The 21,050-nt window shown below is 41.9% G+C and overlaps 1 long non-coding RNA gene across 4 annotated transcripts in view; it reads right to left on the bottom strand.

Annotated features, from left to right (window-relative positions):
• Positions 1 to 20,734, bottom strand: part of LOC119625916 (uncharacterized) — a 65,721-nt gene extending 44,987 nt beyond the window's left edge. For all 4 annotated transcript variants that reach the window (XR_012094150.1, XR_012094149.1, XR_012094148.1 and 1 more), the window contains exons 1-3: positions 20,669 to 20,734; positions 14,474 to 14,607; positions 434 to 499 (exon numbers count right to left, since the gene is read on the bottom strand). This is a non-coding gene — a long non-coding RNA (uncharacterized lncRNA). The remainder of the gene's footprint in view (positions 1 to 433; positions 500 to 14,473; positions 14,608 to 20,668) is intronic.
• Between the last annotated feature and the right edge of the window lie 316 nt (positions 20,735 to 21,050).

Here is a 21,050-nt window from a genome sequence, read left to right as displayed (position 1 = left end):
TTCTCACCAGTACGTAATTCATTTTCAAATAAGTTATACTTATCATCAATGGAATAATACACAACACACTGAAGTGTGTGAGTATGAAACTACAGTCAAATTAGAAAGCTCTTAAATAAACTGCATTTCATGAGTAAAGGATGGAATTTTCGGAAATTCGAGATCAACCATCCAGCTGTGAAATCTGTGTCTTTGAAGCAGTATCCCTGTCCTGAGAGTTGTTTCTCTCTGGTGGTATTTCCGTGGAAACTAGTTTGGGGAATAGCCCCTTCACGTTTTATATTTGCTTGTTACTTTTCATTGTAAATCTGCGTTTTTAAACTGTATTTAAATGTTAATAGAATCCATCCCAATAAAACATAACCAACAGATCTTCTCATTTCTGATCATCACAGATCAATCTCTTGTTAGTTATGGTGATCAGTTTACTTACCTGAGAGTAAATGACACCTGGGCAGAACACAGGGCTCCATAGAAGTACAGAATCTTGGGTCCAACCCTGTCCAAGCATCAAAATGTGTATATTAACAATGTGTCTGTGTGAATTGTGTGTCGAGTAAACTGAGTTTAGTAAAACTTGCAGTAGATTATTAATTTGGCTCACTTTGTAATCAGCGAATAAGCTTTAAAGAGTATCAATGACCAGTGCCTACCCCCTAGATATAAGAACTTCCAATGTCTTGTGTGAAACCATGGCATCTGGATTGCTCATGATTCTGAAGATAATTCTGTCCCCCATGGTTTCAGAATCACTGCAGGAGGTGGAAACAGATAACACATCAGTCCCTTGCTCTCTCTGCTCTCTTCACTCAGGAAAAGTCTCACTGGGACCAAGGAAAATCCTATGGTTTCCTAGGGAGAAGGATTTTTCTCAGGAGAGAAAATGGTGGCTCCTTCCTCCCTGTTGAGCCTCTTCCTCAGGATTGCCCCTTTGTCTCTCCAGGACTCTGTTCATCAGACCTGAGATGCCCCGTGGTTGAGCACATCCGGCCTATGAACAAATAAGGGGAAGGAATGGTTCCAAAGACTGTACTATGCTCACTCCACCATCCCCTCTGAAACTATCCTGACTTCATGAGCCCTGTGTCAGAAGCTGTTTCTTTATATCTCTAGGCTTTGCCTCACAGCCTAAATCCTGCCCCATTTCCTACATGATGTAAATTTTGACAAAACCTGTAGAGTCTAGATCTTTATTCCTGACAGGGCAAAGGGAGACACACCAGAATTCTGTCCCTCTGAGACTGCAGGACATCTCAGCTTCCATCAACATGAAATTTTGCATCAAATATAGTTACTGCAGGTCCACCTCTCAATGAGTAATGGAAGTTGAGACAACATCTCAGACCCTGTACAGTTTTTGACCAAGCTCATTTAGTTTGGCAATGCTTTTACTCTATAAATCAGTTGTGAAAACACTTAGGATTCATGTTATTTAGTCTTTTAATCAGTCTGTTATTATTTTCAATGTATTTACTACACTTTAGCTTAATATTTCTGATAAACTTTGTTGCAAAATTCTCAATATAATAGTGGTAAACCAAATCCAGCAATACATCAAAAGCTTATCCACCAAGATCAAATCGGCCTCATCCCTTGGGTGCAAGGCTGGTTCAACATATGCAAATCAATAAATGTAATTCACCACATAAACAGAACTAAAGACAAAAACCCCATGATTATTTCAGTTGACTGAGAAAAGGTCTTTGATAAAGTTCAACATTCCTTTATGCTAAAAACTCTCATGAAACTAGGTATTGATGGAGCATGCCTCAAAATAACAAGCGCCATTTATGACAAACCCACAGTCATTATCATATTGAACAGGCAAAAGCTGGAAGTATTCCATTTGAAATTTTGCACAAGGCAAGGATGCCCTCTCACCACTCCTATTCAATATAGTGTTGGAAGTTCTGGCCAAGGCAATCAGGCAAGAGAAAGAATAAAGCATATTCAAACAGGAAAAGAGGAAGTTGGACTTTCTTTTCTTGCAGATGGCATGATCCTATATCTATAAAATCTCATCACCTCAGCCCATAAGATTCTTAAGCTACAAGCAACTTCAGCAAAGTCTCAAGATACAAAATCAGTATGCAAAAATCTCAAGCATTCTTATACACCAACAATAGACAAGAAGAGAGCCAAATCGCAAATGAATTCACATTTGCAATTGCTACAAAGAGTATAAAATACCTACCTAGGAATACAGCTAACAAGGCAAGTGAAGGACCTCTTCAAGGAGAACTACAAACCACTACTCAAGGAAATAAGAAAGGACACAAACAGATGGAAAAACATTCCATGCTCATGGGTAAGAAGAATCAATATCATGAAAATGGCCATACTTCCCAAAGTAATTCATAGATTCAATGCTATTCCCATAAACTACCATGGACATTCTTTACAAAATTAGAAAAAACTACTTCAGAATTCATATGAAATGAAAAAAGAGCCCATATACCCAGGACAATCCTAAGTAAAAATAACAAAGCTGGAGGCATCCTGCTACCTGACTTCAAACCATATTACAAGGCTACAGTAACCCGAACAGCATGGTAGTGGTACAAAACAGACACATAGACCAATGGAATGGAATAGAGATATCAGAAATAAGACTGCACATCTACAACCATTTTATTTTGGATGAAAACAAACAATGGGGAAAGGATTCCCTATTTAATAATAAATGGTGCTGGAAAAACTATCTAGACATATGCAGAAAACTAAAACTGGACCCTTCCTTATACCTTATACAAAAATGAACTGAAAATGGATTAAAGATTTAAATGTAAAACCCAAAACTATAAAAATCCAACCCCATATAAAAGTGGGCAAAAACTGGGTGCAGTAACTCATGCCTGTAATCCCAGAAGTTTGGGAAGGTGAGGTGGGCAGATAACTTGAGGCCAGGAGTTTAAGATCAGCCTGGCCAACCTGGTGAAACTCAGTCTCTACTCAAAATACAATAAATTAGCCAGATGTGGTGGCAAGTGCCTGTAATCCCAACTACTCAGGAGGCTGAGACAGAAGAACCACCTGAATCTGGGAGGTAGAGGTTGCAGTGACCCGAGATTGTGCCACTGAACTCCACCCTGGATGACACAGCAAGACTCTGTCTTAAAAAGTGAAAATAAAAATATTTTAAAAAGTGGGCAAAGGATATGAACAGACACTTATGCAGCCAACAAACATATGAAAAAAAAAAAGCCCAACATTACTGATCATTAGAGAAATACAAATCAAAACCACAGTGAGATGCCATCTCATGCCAGTCAGAATGGCGATTATTAAAAAGTCAAGAAACAACAGATGCTGGTGAGACTGTGGGGAAACAGGAACACTTTTACACTGTTGGAGCGAATGTAAATTCAAACGCTGTGGAAGACAGTGTGGTGATTTTTCAAAGACCTAGAATCAGAAATACCATTTGACCCAGCAATGCCATTACTGGGTATATACCCAAAGGAATATAAATTCTTGTATTATAAAGATACTTGCATGCATATGTTCATTGCCACACTATTCACAATAGCAAAGACGTGGAATTAACCCAAATGCCCATCAGTGACAGACTGGATACAGAAAATGTGATACGTATACACCATGGAATACTATGCAGCCATAAAAAGGAATGAGATAATATCCTTTGCAAGGACATGGATGAAGCTGGAAGCCATTATTCTCAGCAAACTAATGCAGGAACAGAAAACCAAATACACATGTTCTCACTTATAAGTGGCAGATGAACAATGAGAAAACATAGACACAGGGAGGGGAACAACATACACTGGAGCCTGTCTGGGGGTGAGTGAGGAGGGAGTGCGTCAGAATAAATAGCTAATCCATGTGGTGCTGAATACCTAGGTTACAGGTTGATAGGTACAGCAAACCACCATGGCACACACTTACCTATGTAACAAACCTGCACGTCCTGCACATGTATCCTGGAACTTAAAATGAAATAAAATAAAATTTTTAAAAACTTTATTTTTTCTAAGTCGTGTTTGCAATTTTCAACGTGAACTTTCTAGTAGACATTTATCATATATAGAATTATATAGTTGATTTTTGAACAACTATGGGTCTGCCATTCTTTAAAATGCAAATTCTTTATGAGTGTGTGTATATGTACACATATGTGTGTATATATATTCGTGTGTGTATATATATGTGTACGTGTGTGTGTGTGCAGATAGATAGATAGATAGACAGACAGATAGATAGATAGATAGATAGATAGATAGATAGATAGACAGATAGATAGATAGATAGATAGATAATGCTCCTGGTCTTCTGTTTGAGTAGGCTGAGAAGGAGGAGGGGGGGAGTGATTGTTCTTGCAGTCTCAGAGGTAGCTAGGTGGAAGAGAATCTGTACAAATGAACACATGAAGTTCTCATTTGTAAGTGTGATTTAAATAATTGTACACCTGGACATAGAAGTGGAATGATAGACACTAGAGCTCTGGAAGGGTGAGAGGGTGGGAGGGGCTAATAATAAACAATGGTTCAGATATCTGGATTCCTTGATCCCAAATGGTGTACAATTATTTCTCTTTAATTTGTGTCCATTTACCAGCAAGTTTGAGAGGAGTGAACCAAGCTCAGAAAGACATTCAGCTCTAAAATCAGATGTGCATGGCAATGGGCAGAAGTACCCTCTCCCTTTCTCAGAACAAATCCAAGCTTCCTTTATACCCCTTACCTACAGGAAAGTTATGTTCCAAAACGTATTTCTGCTGGAGGCAAAACATTTTATATTTTATGGAAAAAAAAAACTTGTAACTTGGTAAAACTTAGAAATTAATATTGGAAAAACAGTAGGGCACTCACGGCCGGGCGCGGTGGCTCAAGCCTGTAATCCCAGCACTTTGGGAGGCAGAGACGGGTGGATCACGAGGTCAGGAGATCGAGACCATCCTGGCTAACACGGTGAAACCCCGTCTCTACTAAAAATACAAAAAACTAGCCGGGCGAGGTGGCGGGCGCCTGTAGTCCCAGCTACTCCGGAGGCTGAGGCAGGAGAATGGCGTAAACCCGGGAGGCGGAGCTTGCAGTGAGCTGAGATCCGGTCACTGCACTCCAGTCCGGGCTACAGAGCAAGACTCCGTCTCAAAAAAAAAAAAAAAAAAAAAAAAAAAAAAAAAAAAAAAAGAAACAGTAGGGCACTCTCTTTGGGACTTAAACTTTGAGACACTTCAGCAGCATATACAGCTTGTAATTCGTCCTGAGAAAATCCAGATAGTATAAACTTGAGAATGTTCATGAGGAACGGAAAAGTACACAGTTACTCACATATTTTACATTAAAGTTTATCAAGGGTAGAAATTCAAAAATCTGTTTTACTATGAATGTTCATATGAAAGTACATTCACCTGAATTTTCCTGAAATTATTTAAAAATTAATTTGTCATTGGTAACAGAAACTTCCAAACATCTCCATTTTACAAGTTTCATTATCCATATTTTCTATAAAATATTCAGAAGTAGAAAAAAATATATAGATTAAAATAGCTCATATTTTTCAAATTTAAAATAATTGTTCAGTAACTGGGAAGAAAGCTTTACACAAATTGGAAATTCTGTATGTATATAGAAATTAATAAGATGAGAAAATTATGGCAAATACTAGGGGGCTTCAATAAGTTCATGCAAAATAGCAATTATGAAAAAACTATGCATGAACTTTTAGCTTTTGCATCAAAACACACATATGCTAGTTTATTTTAACTTTTTTTTATTTTTGAGACAGGGTTTCACTCCTCTCACCGAGGTTGCAGTGCAGTGGAGCAATCTTGGCTCAAAGTAACCTCTGCCTCAAAGCGATTCTCCTGCCTCAGCCTTCCAAGTAGTTGGGACCTAGTCTGGTTAATTTTTGTATTTTTTGTAGAGGCTAATTTTTGTATTTTCTGTCGAGGCAGGGTTTTGCCATGTTGCCCAACCTCCCAAAGTGCAGGGATTACAGGCATGAGCCACCATGCCCGGCCCTGTTTTAACATATGTGAACAGGATTTAAAACATCAGTCTGAAAAGAGCCACATGAATTCTGCCAAACTTGAATTCTGCCAAACCTGAAACAAGAACAAACATCAAATTTATGGTGAAGCTGGGGTACAAAAAACGGTGAAATAAATTATTCTTTAAGAAAAGTCTATGGGAAAAATGACCTGAAGGATCAGTCGTTTACAAAGGGATACCTGATTCTAAGAAGAGATAAGACAATGTTGAAGATGAAGCCCACAGCGGAGGGGCATCCATTCCAATTTTTGAGAGGAAAAAAAAAAAATTGTTTCTATGCCCTAATTGAGGAGAACTGACAATTAACGAGAGATATTATAGCCAACACCACAGACATCTCAATTGGTTCAGCTTACACAATACTGACTATAACGTGAAAGTTGAGAAACTTTACATTTGATGAGTCCCAAATACCCTTGTGCCTAGATCAGGTATGGACAAAAGTAGAGCTATTAGTGACTATTTTGAACAAGCAGAATCAAGATCCTGAAGCATTATTTTGAAAAATTATAACAGGGAGTGAAACTGACTTTATCAATAGGATCCTGAAGGCAAAGCACAATTAAAACAATGGCTACCAAGAAGTAGAAGTGGTCCAGTCAAAGCAAAAGCAAACTTCTCAAAAGCAAAAGCCATAGAGGTTTTGGGGATGCTCAAGGCATTTTGCTTGTTGACGTTCTGTAGCATCAAAGCACCATAATATTTGCTTAGTAGGAGAGTTCTTAGAGAAAATTAGCAAATACTTTTGCAGAAAAGTGTCCTGTAAAGCTTCACTAGAGAGTCCCTCTGCACCACAACAACACTTCTGTTCCTTCCTCTCGTCAAACACCGGTAATTTTGAAAGAGTTTTCATGGGAAATTATTAGGCATCAACATTACAGTCCTGATTTGGTTTCTTCTGACCTTATTTTTCCTAATCTTAAAATAACTGTAAAGGGTACCCATTTTTCTTCAGTTAATAGCAGAAGATTGCATTGACATGGTTAAATTCCCATGACCCTCAGTTCTTTAGCAATGGACTGAATGGTTGGGATCATCCCTTAATGCAGTGTCTTGACCTCAGTAGAGATTATATTGAGAAATAAAGTTGATATTTATATTTTTATTTTTAATTCCATTTTTCACTGACATTTTTAAATCCCTTCACAATTCATGTTTGTCTCAAAGGTATTTAAATTTAGAAATCATATCAAGTGAGGTTGGTGCCACAATGGCCAAATAGGAGCAGCTCCAGCCTCCAGCTGCCAGCGTGAGCAACACAGAAGATGGGTGATTTCTGCATTTCCAATTGAGGTACCGGGTTCATCTCACTGGGGCATGTTGGACAGTTGGTGCAGGACAGTGGGCGCAGCCCAACGAGTGAGAGCTGAAGCAGGGCAAGGCATCGCCTCACCTAGGAAGTGCAAGTGGAAGGGAATTCCTTTTCCTAACGAAGGGAAACTGTGACACAGAACACTGGAAAATTGGGTCACTCCCATCCAATACTGTGCTTTACCAAGAGTCTTAGCAAACAGCACACCAGGAGATTATATCCCACGCCTGGCTCGGAGGGTCCCAAGCCCACAGAGCCTCTTTCATTGCTAGCACAGCAGTCTGAGACCTAACTGCAAGGCGGCAGTGAGGCTGGGGGAGGGGTGCCCACCATTGCTGAGGCTTAAGTAGGTAAACAAAGCAGCCAGGAAGCTCGAACTGGGTGGAGCCCACTGCAGCTCAAGGAGGCCTGCCTGCCTCTGTAGACTCCACCTCTGGGGACAGGGCATAGCTAAACAAAAAGCAGCAGAAACCTCTGCAGATGTAAATGTCCCTGTCTGACAGCTTCGAAGAGAGTAGTGATTCTCCCAGCATGGATGTTGTGATCTGAGAACTGACAGACTGCCTGCTCAAGTGGGTCCCTGACCCCCGAGTAGCCTAACTGGAGAGCCTAACTGGGAGGAGCCTACCTGGAGTGGACCTCAAGCAAACTCCAACAGACCTGAAGCTGAGGGTCCTGACTGTTAGAAGGAAAACTAACAAACAGAAAGGACATCCACAACGAAACCTCACCCATACATCACCATCATCAAAGACCAAAGGTAGATAAAACCACAAACAGGGGGAAAAAGCAGTGCAGAAAAGCTCAAAATTCAAAAAATCAGAGCACCTCTCCCCCTCCAAAGGAACGCAGCTCCTCACCAGCAACAGAACAAAGCTGGATGGAGAATGACTTTGACAAGTTGAGAGAGGAAGGCTTCAGTTGATCAAACTTCTCAGAGCTAAAGGAGGAACTACAAACCCAGCACAAAGAAACTAAACACCTTGAAAAAAGATTTGATGAATGGATAACTAGAATAACCAATGCAGAGAAGTCCATAAACGACCTGATAGAGATGAAAACCATGACGCAAGAACTACATGACAAATGCACAAGCTTCAGCAACTGACTTGATCAACTGGAAGAAAGAGTATCAGAGATTGAAGATCAAATGAATCAAATGGAGCAAGAAGAGAAATTTAGAGAAGAAAGAGTAAAAAGAAATGAACAAAGCCTCCAAGAAATATGGGATTATGTGAAAAGACCAAATCTACATCTGATTGGTGTACCTGAAAGTGATGAGGAGAATGGAACCAAGTTGGAAAATACTCTGCAGGATATCATCCAGGAGAACTTCCCTAACCTAGCAAGGCAGACCAACATTCAAATTCGGGAAATACAGAGGATGCCACAAAGATACTCCTCAAGAAGAGCAACTCCAAAACACATAATTGTGAGATTCACCAAAGTTGAAAAGAAGGAAAAAATGTTAAGGGCAGCCAGAGAGAAAGGTTACATTACCCACAAAGGGAAGCCCATCAGACTAACAGCAGATATCTTGGCAGAAACTCTACAAGCCAGAAGAGAGTGGGGGCTGATTGTCAACATTCTTAAAGAATTTTCAAACCAGAATTTCATATCCAGTCAACTAAGTTTCATAAGTGAAGGAGAAATAAAATCCTTTACAGACAAGCAAATGCTGAGAGATTCTGTCACCACCAGGCCTGCCCTACAAGGGTTCCTGAAGGAAGTACTAAACATGGAAAGGAACAAACAGTACTAGCCATTGCAAAAACATGCCAACATGTAAAGACCATCGATGCTAGGAAGAAACTGCATCAACTAACAAATAAAATAACCAACTAACATCATAACGACAGGATCAAGTTCACACATAACAATATTAACTTGAAATGTAAATGGGTTAAATGCTCCAATTAAAAGACACAGGCTGGCAAATTGGATAAAGAGTCAAGACCCATCAGTTTGCTGTATTCAGGAGACCCATCTCACGTGCAGAGACACACATAGGCTCAAAATAAAGGGATGGAAGAAGATCTACCAAGCAAATGGAAAACAAAAAATGGCAGGGGTTACAATCCTAGTCTCTGATAATACAGACTTTAAACAAAAAGATCAAAAGAGACAAAGAAGGTCATTACATAATGGTAAAGGGATCAATTCAACAAGAAGAGTTAACTACCCTAAATATATATGCACCCAATACACGAGCATCCAGATTCATAAAACAAGGCCTTAGAGACTTACAAAGAGAGTTAGACTCCCACACAATAATAGTGGGAGAATTTAACACCCCACTGTCAACATTGGACAGATCAACGAGACAGAAAGTTAATAAGGATATCCAGGAATTGAACTCAATTCTGCACCAAGCGGACCTAATAGACTTCTACAGAACTCTCTACCCCAAATCAACAGAATACACATTCTTCTCAGCACCACATTGTACTTATTCCAAAATTGACCACATAGTTCGAAGTAAGCATCCTTCAGCAAGTGTAAAAGAAGAGAAATTATAACAAACTGTCTCTCACACCACAGTGCAATCAAACAAGAATTCAAGATTAAGAAACTCAATCAAAACCACTCAACTACATGGAAACTGAACAACTTGCTCTTGAATGACTACTGGGTACATAACGAAATGAAGGCAGAAATAAAGAACTTCTTTGAAACCAATGAGAACAAAGATACAACATACCAGAATCTCTGGGACACATTTAAAGCAGTGTGTAGAGGGAAATTTATAGCACTAAATTCTCACAAGAGAAAGCAGGAAAGATCTAAAATTGACACCCTAACATCACAGTTAAAAGAACTAGAGAAGCAAGAGCAAACACATTCAAAAGCTAGCAGAAGGCAAGAAATAACTAAGATCAGAGCAGAACTGAAGGAGACAGAGACACAAAAAACCCTTCAAAAAATCAATGAATCCAGGAGCTAGTTTTTTGAAAAGATCAACAAAATTGATAGACTGCTAGCAAGACTAATAAAGAAGAAAAGAGAGAAGAATCAAATAGATGCAAGAAAAAATGATAAAGGGGATATCACCACCGACCCCACAGAAATACAAACTACCATCAGAAAATACTATAAAAACCTCTACGCAAATAAACTAGAAAACTTAGAAGAAATGGATACATTCCTGGACACATACACTCTGCCAAGACTAAACTAGGAAGAAGTTGAATCCCTGAAGAGACCAATAGCAGGCTCTGAAATTGAGGTAATAATTAATAGCCTACTAACCAAAAAAAGTCCAGGACCAGAAAGATTAATAGCTGAATTCTATCAGAGATACAAAGAGGAGCTGGTACCATTCCTTCTGAAACTATTCCGATCAATAGAAAAAGAGGGAATCCTCTCTAACTCATTTTATGAGGCCAGTATCATCCTGATACCAAAGCCTGGCAGAGACACACCAAAGCAAGAGAATTTTAGACCAATATTCCTGATGAACATTGACAGAAAAATCCTCAATAAAATACTGGCTAACCAAATCCAGCAGCACATCAAAAAGCTTATCCACCATGATCAAGTGGGCTTCATCCCTGGGATGCAAGGCTGGTACAACATACTCGAATCAATAAACGTAATCCAACATATAAACAGAACCAAAGACAAAAACCACATGATTATCTCAATAGATGCAGAAAAGGCCTTTGACAAAATTCAACAACCCTTCATGCTAAAAACTCTCAATAAATTCAGTATTGATGGAACGTATCTCAAAATAATAAGAGCTATTCATGACAAACTCACAGCCAGTATCATACTGAATGGGCAAAAACTGGAAGCATTCCCCTTAAAAACTGGCACAAGACAGGGATGCCCTCTCTCACCACTCCTATTCAACATAGCGTTGGAAGTTCTGGCCATGGCAATCAGGCAAGAGAGAGAAATAAAGGGTATTTGATTAGGAAAAGAAGAAGTCAAACTGTCCCTGTTCGCAGATAACATGCTTGTCTATTTAGAAAACCCCATCGTCTCAGCCCAAAATCTCCTCAAACTGATAAGCAACTTTAGCAAAGTCTCAGGATACAAAATTAATGTGCAACAATCACAAGCATTCTTATACACCAATAACAGACAAACAGAGAGCCAAATCATGAATGAACTCCCATTCACAATTGCTTCAAAGAGAATAAAATACCTAGGAATCCAACTTACAACAGATGTGAAGGACCTCTTCAAGGAGAACTACAAACCACTGCTCAATGAAATAAAGGAGGACACAAACAAATGGAAGAACATTCCATGCTCATGAACAGGAAGAATCAATATTGTGAAAATGGCCATACTGCCCAAGGTAATTTATAGATTCAATGCCATCCCCATTAAGCTACCAATGACTTCCTTTACAGAATTGGAAAAAAACTACTTTAAAGTTCATATGGAACCAAAAAAGAGCCCGCATTGTCAAGACAATCCTAAGTCAAAAGAACAAAGCTGGAGACATCACACTACCTGACTTAAAACTATACAGCAAGGCTACAGTAACCAAAACAGCATGGTACTGTTATGAAAACAGAGCTATAGACCAATGGAACAGGTCACAGCCCTCAGAAATAATACCACACTTCTACAACCATCTGATCTTTGACAAACCTGACAAAAATAAGAAATGGGGAAAGTATTCCCTATTTAATAAATGCTGCTGGGAAAACTGGCTAGCCATAAATAAAAAGCTGAAACTGGATCCCTTCCTTACTCCTTACACAAAAATTAATTCAAGAGGGATTAGAGACTTAAACGTTAGACCTAAAACCATAAAAACCCTAGAAGAAAACCTAGGCAATACCATTCAGGACATAGGCATGGGCAAGGACTTCATGTCTACAACACCAAAAGCAATGGCAACAAAAGCCAAAATAGACAAATGGGATCTAATTAAACTAAAGAGCTTCTGCACAGCAAAAGAAACTACCATCAGAGTGAACAGGCAACCTACAGAATGGGAGAAAATTGTGGCAATCTACTCATCTGACAAAGGGCTAATATCCAGAACCTACAAAGAACTCAAACAAATTTACAAGAAAAAAACAAACAACCCCATCCAAAAGTGGGCAAAGGATAAGAACGGACACTTCTCAAAAGAAGACATTTATGCAGCCAACAGACACATGAAAAAATGCTCATCATCACTAGCCGTCAGAGAAATGCAAATCGAAACCACAATAAGATGCCATCTCACACCAGTTAGAATGGCATTCATTAAAAAGTCAGGAAACAACAGGTGCTGGAGAGGATGTGGAGAAATAGGAACACTTTTACACTGTTGGTGGGACTGTAAACTAGTTCAACCACTGTGGAAGACAGTGTGGTGATTCCTCAAGGATGTAGAACTTGAAATACCATTTGACCCAGCCATCCTATTACTGGGTATATCCCCAAAGGATTATAAATCATGCTGCTATAAAGACACATGCTCATGTATGTTTACTGAAGCACTATTCACAATAGCAAAGACTTGGAACCAACCCAAATGCCCATAATGACAGACAGGATTAAGAAAATGTGGCACATATACACCATGGAATACTATGTAGCCATAAAAAAGAATGAGTTTGAGTCCTTTGTAGTGACATGGATGTAGCTGGAAACCATCATTCTCAGCAAACTATCACAAGAACAAAAAACCAAACACCACATGTTCTCACTCATAGGTGGTAACTGAACAATGAGACCACTTGGACACAGTAAGGGGAACATCACACACTGGCGCCTGATGTAGGGTGGGGGGAGGGGGGAGGTATAGCATTAGGAGGTATACCTAATGTAAATGACGAGTTAATGGGTGCATCACACCAACATGGCACATGTATACATATGTAACAAACCTACACATTGTGCACATGTGCCCTAGGACACAAAGTATAATTAAAAAAATCATACCAAGTGTGAAATAAAGAAAATTATATATAGAGAGGGAGAACAGAATCTATAAATATGCATATTTGTGTACATACATCCATATACATACATATGTGTGTGCATGCAGTAATTTTATTCTCCTAAAGCAATTCCTCTGCCTTCCACCCTCACTGTACATGTCCTAGTCCTGTGATGTCCCTAGAACTGAGCACCTGATTTCCTTCTCTGCCTCCCACATGAACAGGGAATAGAAATGAAAACTACACTCTGTGGTTACTGTTGTGAAAATCCATGTCCCCCACAGGCTAGTTTGGCATCTTACATTCCAGTTCCCATTGTAAAAAAAGCAAGCAACAAACAAAAACTACAAAAGAAAAAATGAAATATTGGAAAGTCTAGAGCCACAGAGGTTCCGGATTCACCCACCACCCACAGTGACCTCCGCCGCCCTCCAGACCTGAGGGCAGTTGCGCCTGAACAGCCTGCCTCTTCACCATCCACGAAAAGAGGTGACCTTAAACTACAATAGATTTTACTGTGTTCAAAAGGAACCAGGTCAACATTCAAAGTCAGTGGTCTGGCAACTCTAAACTTTGGCCAGAAAGTATTGGAAACATTTAACGTGCAGTGGATGAAGCAGCCTGGCCCCACTGCACACAACACACTCGTGGGGACTCAAAGGAGGATACTCAACATCCGCTGGGTGGAAGTGAAGACAGACCCAGAAACACGGGGGGTACGGGGGTCAAACCAGGAAGGCTCAGGCCCTGACCTCCTCCTAGGCCCTGCCCCTCCAGAACTTGCAGTTTTTTCTGACCCGGAAGTGGATTTCACTGATGGAAAAGAAGTTCAGTATTTCTGGTCCAGCCCAGTAAGCTGCTTCCGTCGCCCAGCCTTCCACACCCCTGCAGACGTCACAATGCCTACTCCCACTAACCCCACAAGGGAGCTATGCATCGCCTAGAGACAGTCCTTGGCCTGCAGCCCCGCGATGGGGTCCAGGGTCTGTGTCCATTTCTGGTTAAAACTGCTCTAAGGCTGGTCGCTGTCTTGGCCTTCCCTGCTTCCTCTCTGTTTACTTCTCCCCTCCTCACCCCCTATGAAGCTTTTACTCAGGAGATGGATTATCGCCCCTCTTCAAATATCAAGGACACCACCAGGACAGTGCACTGTCTCCTTGACCCTGGGATTCTGCAGACCTCAGTCTTCCTCTGAGGTCCCCTCACTCCCCACCTCATTTTTTCCATCCTTCTGGGGCCTGGGTCTGCTATACCTCAGGCTTCTTCTTCACAGTCACAGACGGAAGGAGCCCCCTTCATCCTTGGGCTCTGGCCACAGTTCACCTGCTGCAGGACACTCAGTGGCTTTCAGTAGTTCATCCAGACATCCAGATGGAAGTGGGATTTCCTGGAAGAAAAGCAGGACCCCAGAATTACACTGAATTCTAACACAAGAGCCCAGAGTCCCCTTCTGCATGGGACATTAAGCTGCAAACACTACATAGGCACTTAATACTCAGCTGCCCTTTTAACATCTGGTACAGTTGTGTCCCTCCTTTTTGGAATATCTCAGAAAATATATCTCCACATAGAGTTGTTTAAACGCATCATCCTATGTGATTCCAGACCATCGGGGGTACAATGGGTCCTCACCAGAACTTCCACTCTGCTTGGAAGACTTAGAAAATCCTGGGGCTGCTCAGAGGGTCAGATTCCCATTTCTGTGTTTCAGAAAAACTTCAGTCTTCCCCGGGCAAGATGAGGAGACAGAAAATATCTAGTCTCTGGCACATCTTTTGCAAGCAATGGCGGCTCCCAGGAATCAAAACTATCAATGAATATATTTTTGAGACTCTGGTCAAAAGAAGAGTCATTCTGCAATTTCAGGTAGGATGGAGTGGTTCTGTGGCTCCTGAGGTGATTTTGAAAAGATCTAGACCCTCACAAGAACCATGGAGGACATTTCTGGCATTTCCAGACCAGGAGGAGTGACTGATGGACCTCCAGTGTTACTAGGAAAACTTTTCATTGAACAGCTTTGCTTTGGCTTTCAGGCCTTCACATAGGTTGCTTAGATCATGGAAGTGCGTCTGCATTTCTGCATAGGCTCAGGATGCCTTCTCAAGTCGTCCCTGCAATTATGAGACAGTTTCTGTCTCCAGAGGTCACTTAGAATAACACAAGAGGCTTCACCTTCAAAGGGACACCAGACAATATAGCCACAGTTCAGTCAAGATTATCTGTGTTTACATACCTGTAAAGTAACACTCCTAGTTACTTCCATTAACGTGGACATCTTTCATGAATACAGAAACTCTAGTGATTGTTATATAACAGCTACCATAAAAATTAACCAATAAAAATAAATGATAAATGAAAAATATTTGATAATTATGATAGTGAACGTAATGACCTAAATAGTAAGAATTTGAATACTGGTGACAATATGAACATAAGGATACAAAAATCAATGTGGAGATTCTCCTAAATATATGAAAAGTTCACAAATTGGGTCCTCCTTGTGTAATTTGGAGTCAGAGTCAAAGAATTTCACCATGAAATGTATTCCATGACGGCAAACATGAGAAACAGGAGGTAAAAGGAAAGCAAGCCACAGGAGAGCATGGGCTAATAGGACCACTTGTGTGCAAACCTCTCTAGTCAAGGACTACCAGCCAGAGGTGAAGAGAGTTTGGCTTGTGTCTTGCCTACCACTGGGCACACAAAAGGTTTCAGTAGTGCAACCAGATGGCTGGTTTGGCCTGGCTCCCTGCAAAGAAGACATGTATCTCATCCCCACCAGCCCATCAGTCCTGGAACTCAGAATCCTACATGCAGTAAACATGAAGCTCCACCTCCATAGCTGACTTCACCTCCTTACTGTCCTTCTGCCATCTGGTGTTTCAGGTGCTCTCCAGATCTGGACTTCTTGGCTCCTCTACCTTTATCAAGTGAAGTCAGGATGTATCATTCTCAGAGTTCTCGTGCCAGTCCAAGGTGAAACTCACCAATACAGGAATACCCTGGATGGACTTCCTTGGGATATTTAGAAAACCATGAGCTTGCTCAGGGGTGATGTGAGCTCTAGGAGTAGAGTTACAGTCTCCCATGGAAACCTGAGAGGACTCAGAATAGTCCCAGAGGCCTAAGCTGTCCAATCTGTCCTAGAAACATCAAGAATGATATACTTGGTCTTCCTGAGGCTCTAAACTTTTTCTAAATAAACTCAGAGGTTACAGAACTATTTTTCTTTCAGGAACTGAAGTGGAGTTATTTGCCTTCTGCCAGCATCTCACTTTTTTTATTTTCTAAGTTAGCTTTGAGCCCAGAAGTAGATATTCCTTGTATTTGATTTACACAGGGGGCTTCCTAGAATGCCCATGCGTCTGGATACTTTCTGCATTCACTCAGGTATTCACAAAATGCTGCAGTTCTGCTGAAAATCTATGAGATGACCATTTGATCACCTGAGCAACTTTAGAATGTGTCTTCTATGGAAGCCCTGGAGCCTCCCTTCTGGTATTTCATCCATTGCTGGTACTGAGTACCCAGGGTGAAACCCTCCGTCAGACATTTTCAGCAATTCCAGTATGAAGATGGCACTTACGTGATGGGGCTCAAGAATCAGATGGTAGAAGACCAGCCAGGAGGTGAAGTCTCAGTAGGCTTAGGGGCTTAATGTTCGATGCACACCAGACTTCTGAGACTCAGGAAGCGAGTGTGGATCTGTCTGCCCAGTGCTTCTCATCTACAGCCTGGACCAGCCATTTCTTGGGGTGAACTACTGAAAGTTTTTGTATGACCTGTGTCAGGCAGGACTCTGGCCAGACCCTTTTCCATAGTCCATTTGTAATGTATTTCCACGTGGCACAGGCATCTCCACTTTTGCCCAGGTCCTCATGTGGCTCAGAATTATTCTCCCTACTGCCACTCTTCTTTGCCATCACAGAAGATATTCCAAGATGCAGCTCCAAGCCTCTCCCTGTAATCAATAACATGAGGGCTCATATGGGAACAATGTCACAGGCTTATAGGAATATGCTCTTAAATATCTGCTTTTTATTATTCTCTTCATTAAAATGACATTTATATCATCACCATTGTGATTGCTATTAATGTTATTATTATGTGGGTACAGTTCTTTATCATGGATATGTTTATGGTAGTTATTATGCAATGTTGAATAATTTTTTTTTTATGTTCTGAAGACTGTTGAATTTGCTGAAGATGATTAAAAGGCAACCTTAAAACATACATACCACAGCAACCCCCAAGACTCCTACTGTATCACCTGGTGTCCTGTAGAATGGGCTTCCTGAGTTATTCTTTTATTTTTGGGGCAAGTACCTATTCATATCAGCATAGGAGATGGATGAAGTGCACCCTGGTCTTGCCATGGGCTCAGAAAGAATTCATACATATGCTTTATGTGCTAGCAACTCTATGTGTAGGCCTGTGAGCCCTAGAATGCACTTTCTTTCACCAACTAGTCCACCTAAAAGTTTTCTAAGTCAAATTCCCCCTCCATGCTTGGATAGGTCAAGAATGGCTTTCTGTTACCCACCTAAGATGAAGGGATACTGCTAAATCAGGTTTGTGGCCAAGAAACTTTTACCTGGAGTGGCAGGAGAGGGACTACCTGTTCACCAGAGTCTCTGCAACATTTTCTTTTTCTTCTTCTTCTTCTTCTTTTTTTTTTTTTTTTTGTGACAGAGTCTCGCACTGTCGCCCAGGCTGGAGTCCAGTGGCACAATCTTGGCTCACTGCAACCTCCGACTCCCAGGTTCAAGCGATTCTCCCGCCTCAGCCTCCTGAGTAGCTGGGTTACAGGTGCATGCCACCACGCCCCCCTAATTTTTGTATTTTTAGTATGACCTCAAGATCTGCCTGCCTCGGCCTCCCAAAGTGCTGGTATTACAGGCATGAGCCACCGCGCCCAGCCTCTGCAACATTTTCTAAGTCAGAACAGTAGTTTTTTGAACCACCTTTTCAGTCAAAGAACTCATGAAAAAGTCCTCCAAGAACTTGTGACCTTCTGGAAATTGTCAAAATCTCTACAGGTGTCCAGAGTCATCCAGAGCTGTATTGCAAACCATTGACTGGGTTCCACCATTAGTAAAGCAAATGCGAAATATGCCATGCCCACCAAAAAGAATCCAGAAACCATGGTATTTAGTTCTTTCCATCTTTCTTGCCTCCTGCAGGTGGGTGAGTACTGAGTACGATGCCCTCCTACAGCCTCTGGAGGACATGCCAGTGCCTAGAGGTACCAGTAGAGAGGGGCCATGAAAGAGCAGATGACAGTCAGGTGGCTGGGAATGACATTATCCTGGGGTTTATTGCTTGTCATGAACTCTGCCACTGGGCAACATGTACTGGTCTGGACACGTAACTTCTCTGGATCCCTGTCCCATCAGCCAGCTATCTTATCTCCTGAAAGCTGGTAGGTGTTGGTCAGCATGGTGTTACAGGACCAGGGTTATATTAACATTCCCTCTTAGGCTGAAACACCAGAAGTTAACACAGGAGTCCCCAGGTGTGCACATGCCAACCTCCAGATTGTTTTTCTTCTCGTTCTAGATGTTCATCCTTGCTTTCTGGGACTTGAAATAACCCTACACCACCAAATATTTATGCCTATTATCCACTTAGGGAAAACTTGTGTGTCCCAAGTCCATAGGGTTAGTATTATTATCAGTATTATAACCATTGGTACTAGTATGATGATCGTCATTCCTGTTAATATTCATCAATATTTTTATTATTACCATTGTTAATATGAATTTTTCACTATTGTACAGCAAGGAATATAGTTTATCCATTCACAAATGGTGTTCAGTTACTAAAGATGACTACAAGGCATGCTCTGCAGACATATACACACACAGCTGTCCTGGAGACACAGCTTTGCCACCAATTGCTCTTTCATAAGATGAGCTCCCCCAATACCCACCAGTTTTTCAGGACTCGACCTGAGCTGGCTGGGCTAGACCTGGAAAAGTTTCCTATTCTCAGCTGTACCCTGAAAAATTTTAAAGACTCTTCAGAGGCCCAGTAATAGCTTTTGGCAGCTTCCAAGACCAGGGAGGATTTCTTGGCCATTCAGAGCCATTCAGATATTCTAAGTAAACTCAAGGAACCAGAAACCCAACTTGCAGTCATGAAATACCAGTGAATGGCCTCTGTGAGTCTCTTCAAGTTTTTCAAAGATAACTGCCTGGAAAGGCTGGCCAGGAAGTCACCCAAGCCCATCCCTCTGCACGATGTTCTATGTCAGCCAGGGACCCAGTGAATTGCCATTGAACAGAAGGGTGGAACAGAGACAGCATGCCTGAGCTTCTGGAAACATTCTAAGTGCCCTTGTTGGCCCAGAAAAGACTGGTGCTGCCATACGAGGCACAGATATGGCAACTTAGCCACTCTAGGAACCACACAAGGTTTAAAGGCTCCCAGGAAGACCAGGAAGGGCAAACATGGCCTTTTAGAGCCATCAGAATTTATTCTAAGTCTACGTGGGAGACAGTGCACTGGCTTCATAAAAACATCAGTGGAGGTGCTATCACTTGCCCCAGTATCCGGTCTTTTCCACCTCATCTCAGAGCCAGGCAGCCACCATTTCCCAAAGCTGCTGTGCAATGAAAGGGGAATATTCTAGGTGCTCTCCTGTGCCCACGAAATTCTGTGGCTGCACTAAAGGCAGGGGTTGTCCTCCGGAATGCTCTTCAGGAATCTGACAACACTAGTCAAGATTAAAGAAGCTCAATTCAACGTCATACAAAACCAATCACAAAAAAAAAAAAAAAAAAAAATGCATAATGAGACAAAACGATGAACACACCTGCTAATAATCATGAATGACAATAACAACAATGATGATCTTAGTGATAATGCCACCAACACAGTTAATGGCAATAACAATAAACCTGAGGTAATGGGTGTTAGGGTCCCGATTCACCGATGTGAAGGATGGCGCCAATTTCTGGCCTTACAGAAATAAAGGAAAAGTAAACACCTGAAGGAGGAGGAAATGAACCTGGAGATCCCGCCGGCCTCTGGGCGCTCCTTGGTGGAAGGAGAGGGACTTGGTCCTGAGCCTGCCCAGGATCCACCCGCACCAGAACCCGGGAGTCCCAGTCCCTGGAAGGGCTCAGTCCCATCCAGGCCAGACGCCCCGGAGCCCCGGAGCCCGGGTCCTCCAGCCCTCGCTGCCGCCGCTCCTCGCGGAGCCCAGGCCCCCGCGCCACCTCAGCCTCAGTGCGGCTCTGCGAGGGCAGCGCCAAGGATGCTCCGGGCCCAGCGGGGGCATCCGGCCCCAACGGGATACTGACGCCCTGAGGGCGCGGAACAGCGCGGCCTGTGCAGGGCCCGCCATCTTGGGCCTTGCAAAAAGAGCGGCCTCTTCAACGCCCCCACTCGGAACCTCCCCGGAGGCCCCAGCCCCAAAGCCAGGGCGGCGGCGCCTTCCTCACCCTGGGTAAAGAAAACTCAGGTCCTCCCTGGAGATCTGGCTCGCGCGGGAAGCAGACCGCGCATGCGCCCTGCATGGCCGCAACGATGGATTTCATTGCCCTTTGCCGGCCATGAGGTGGCAGCACAGGACGTTTGGCCTTTATTGCTGAGCGGTGGACCTGTGTCTGAATCAATGAAATTCAGGTATGGATTATTCAGTACCTTTCTTTTGGAAGATCAAATGGAAATTGATTACGATATCTTGTGCTTTAATTAAAGAAGATGGGAATAAAGAAACAAATTCGAAAGTTAGTATACAAAAGTCGATTGATTCCCTCTACGTGAAGGGAAGAAGAGCTTGAATAAAAGAAGCATTCTGTATTATGCTTTAATGCTGGAGAT

The sequence above is a fragment of the Chlorocebus sabaeus genome, chromosome 10, assembly GCF_047675955.1.
Source record: "Chlorocebus sabaeus isolate Y175 chromosome 10, mChlSab1.0.hap1, whole genome shotgun sequence".
NCBI classification, from domain to species: Eukaryota; Metazoa; Chordata; class Mammalia; order Primates; family Cercopithecidae; genus Chlorocebus; species Chlorocebus sabaeus.
The sequence above is the reverse complement of the archived record's forward strand: the minus strand, read 5'-3'. Positions and strand labels throughout refer to the sequence as shown.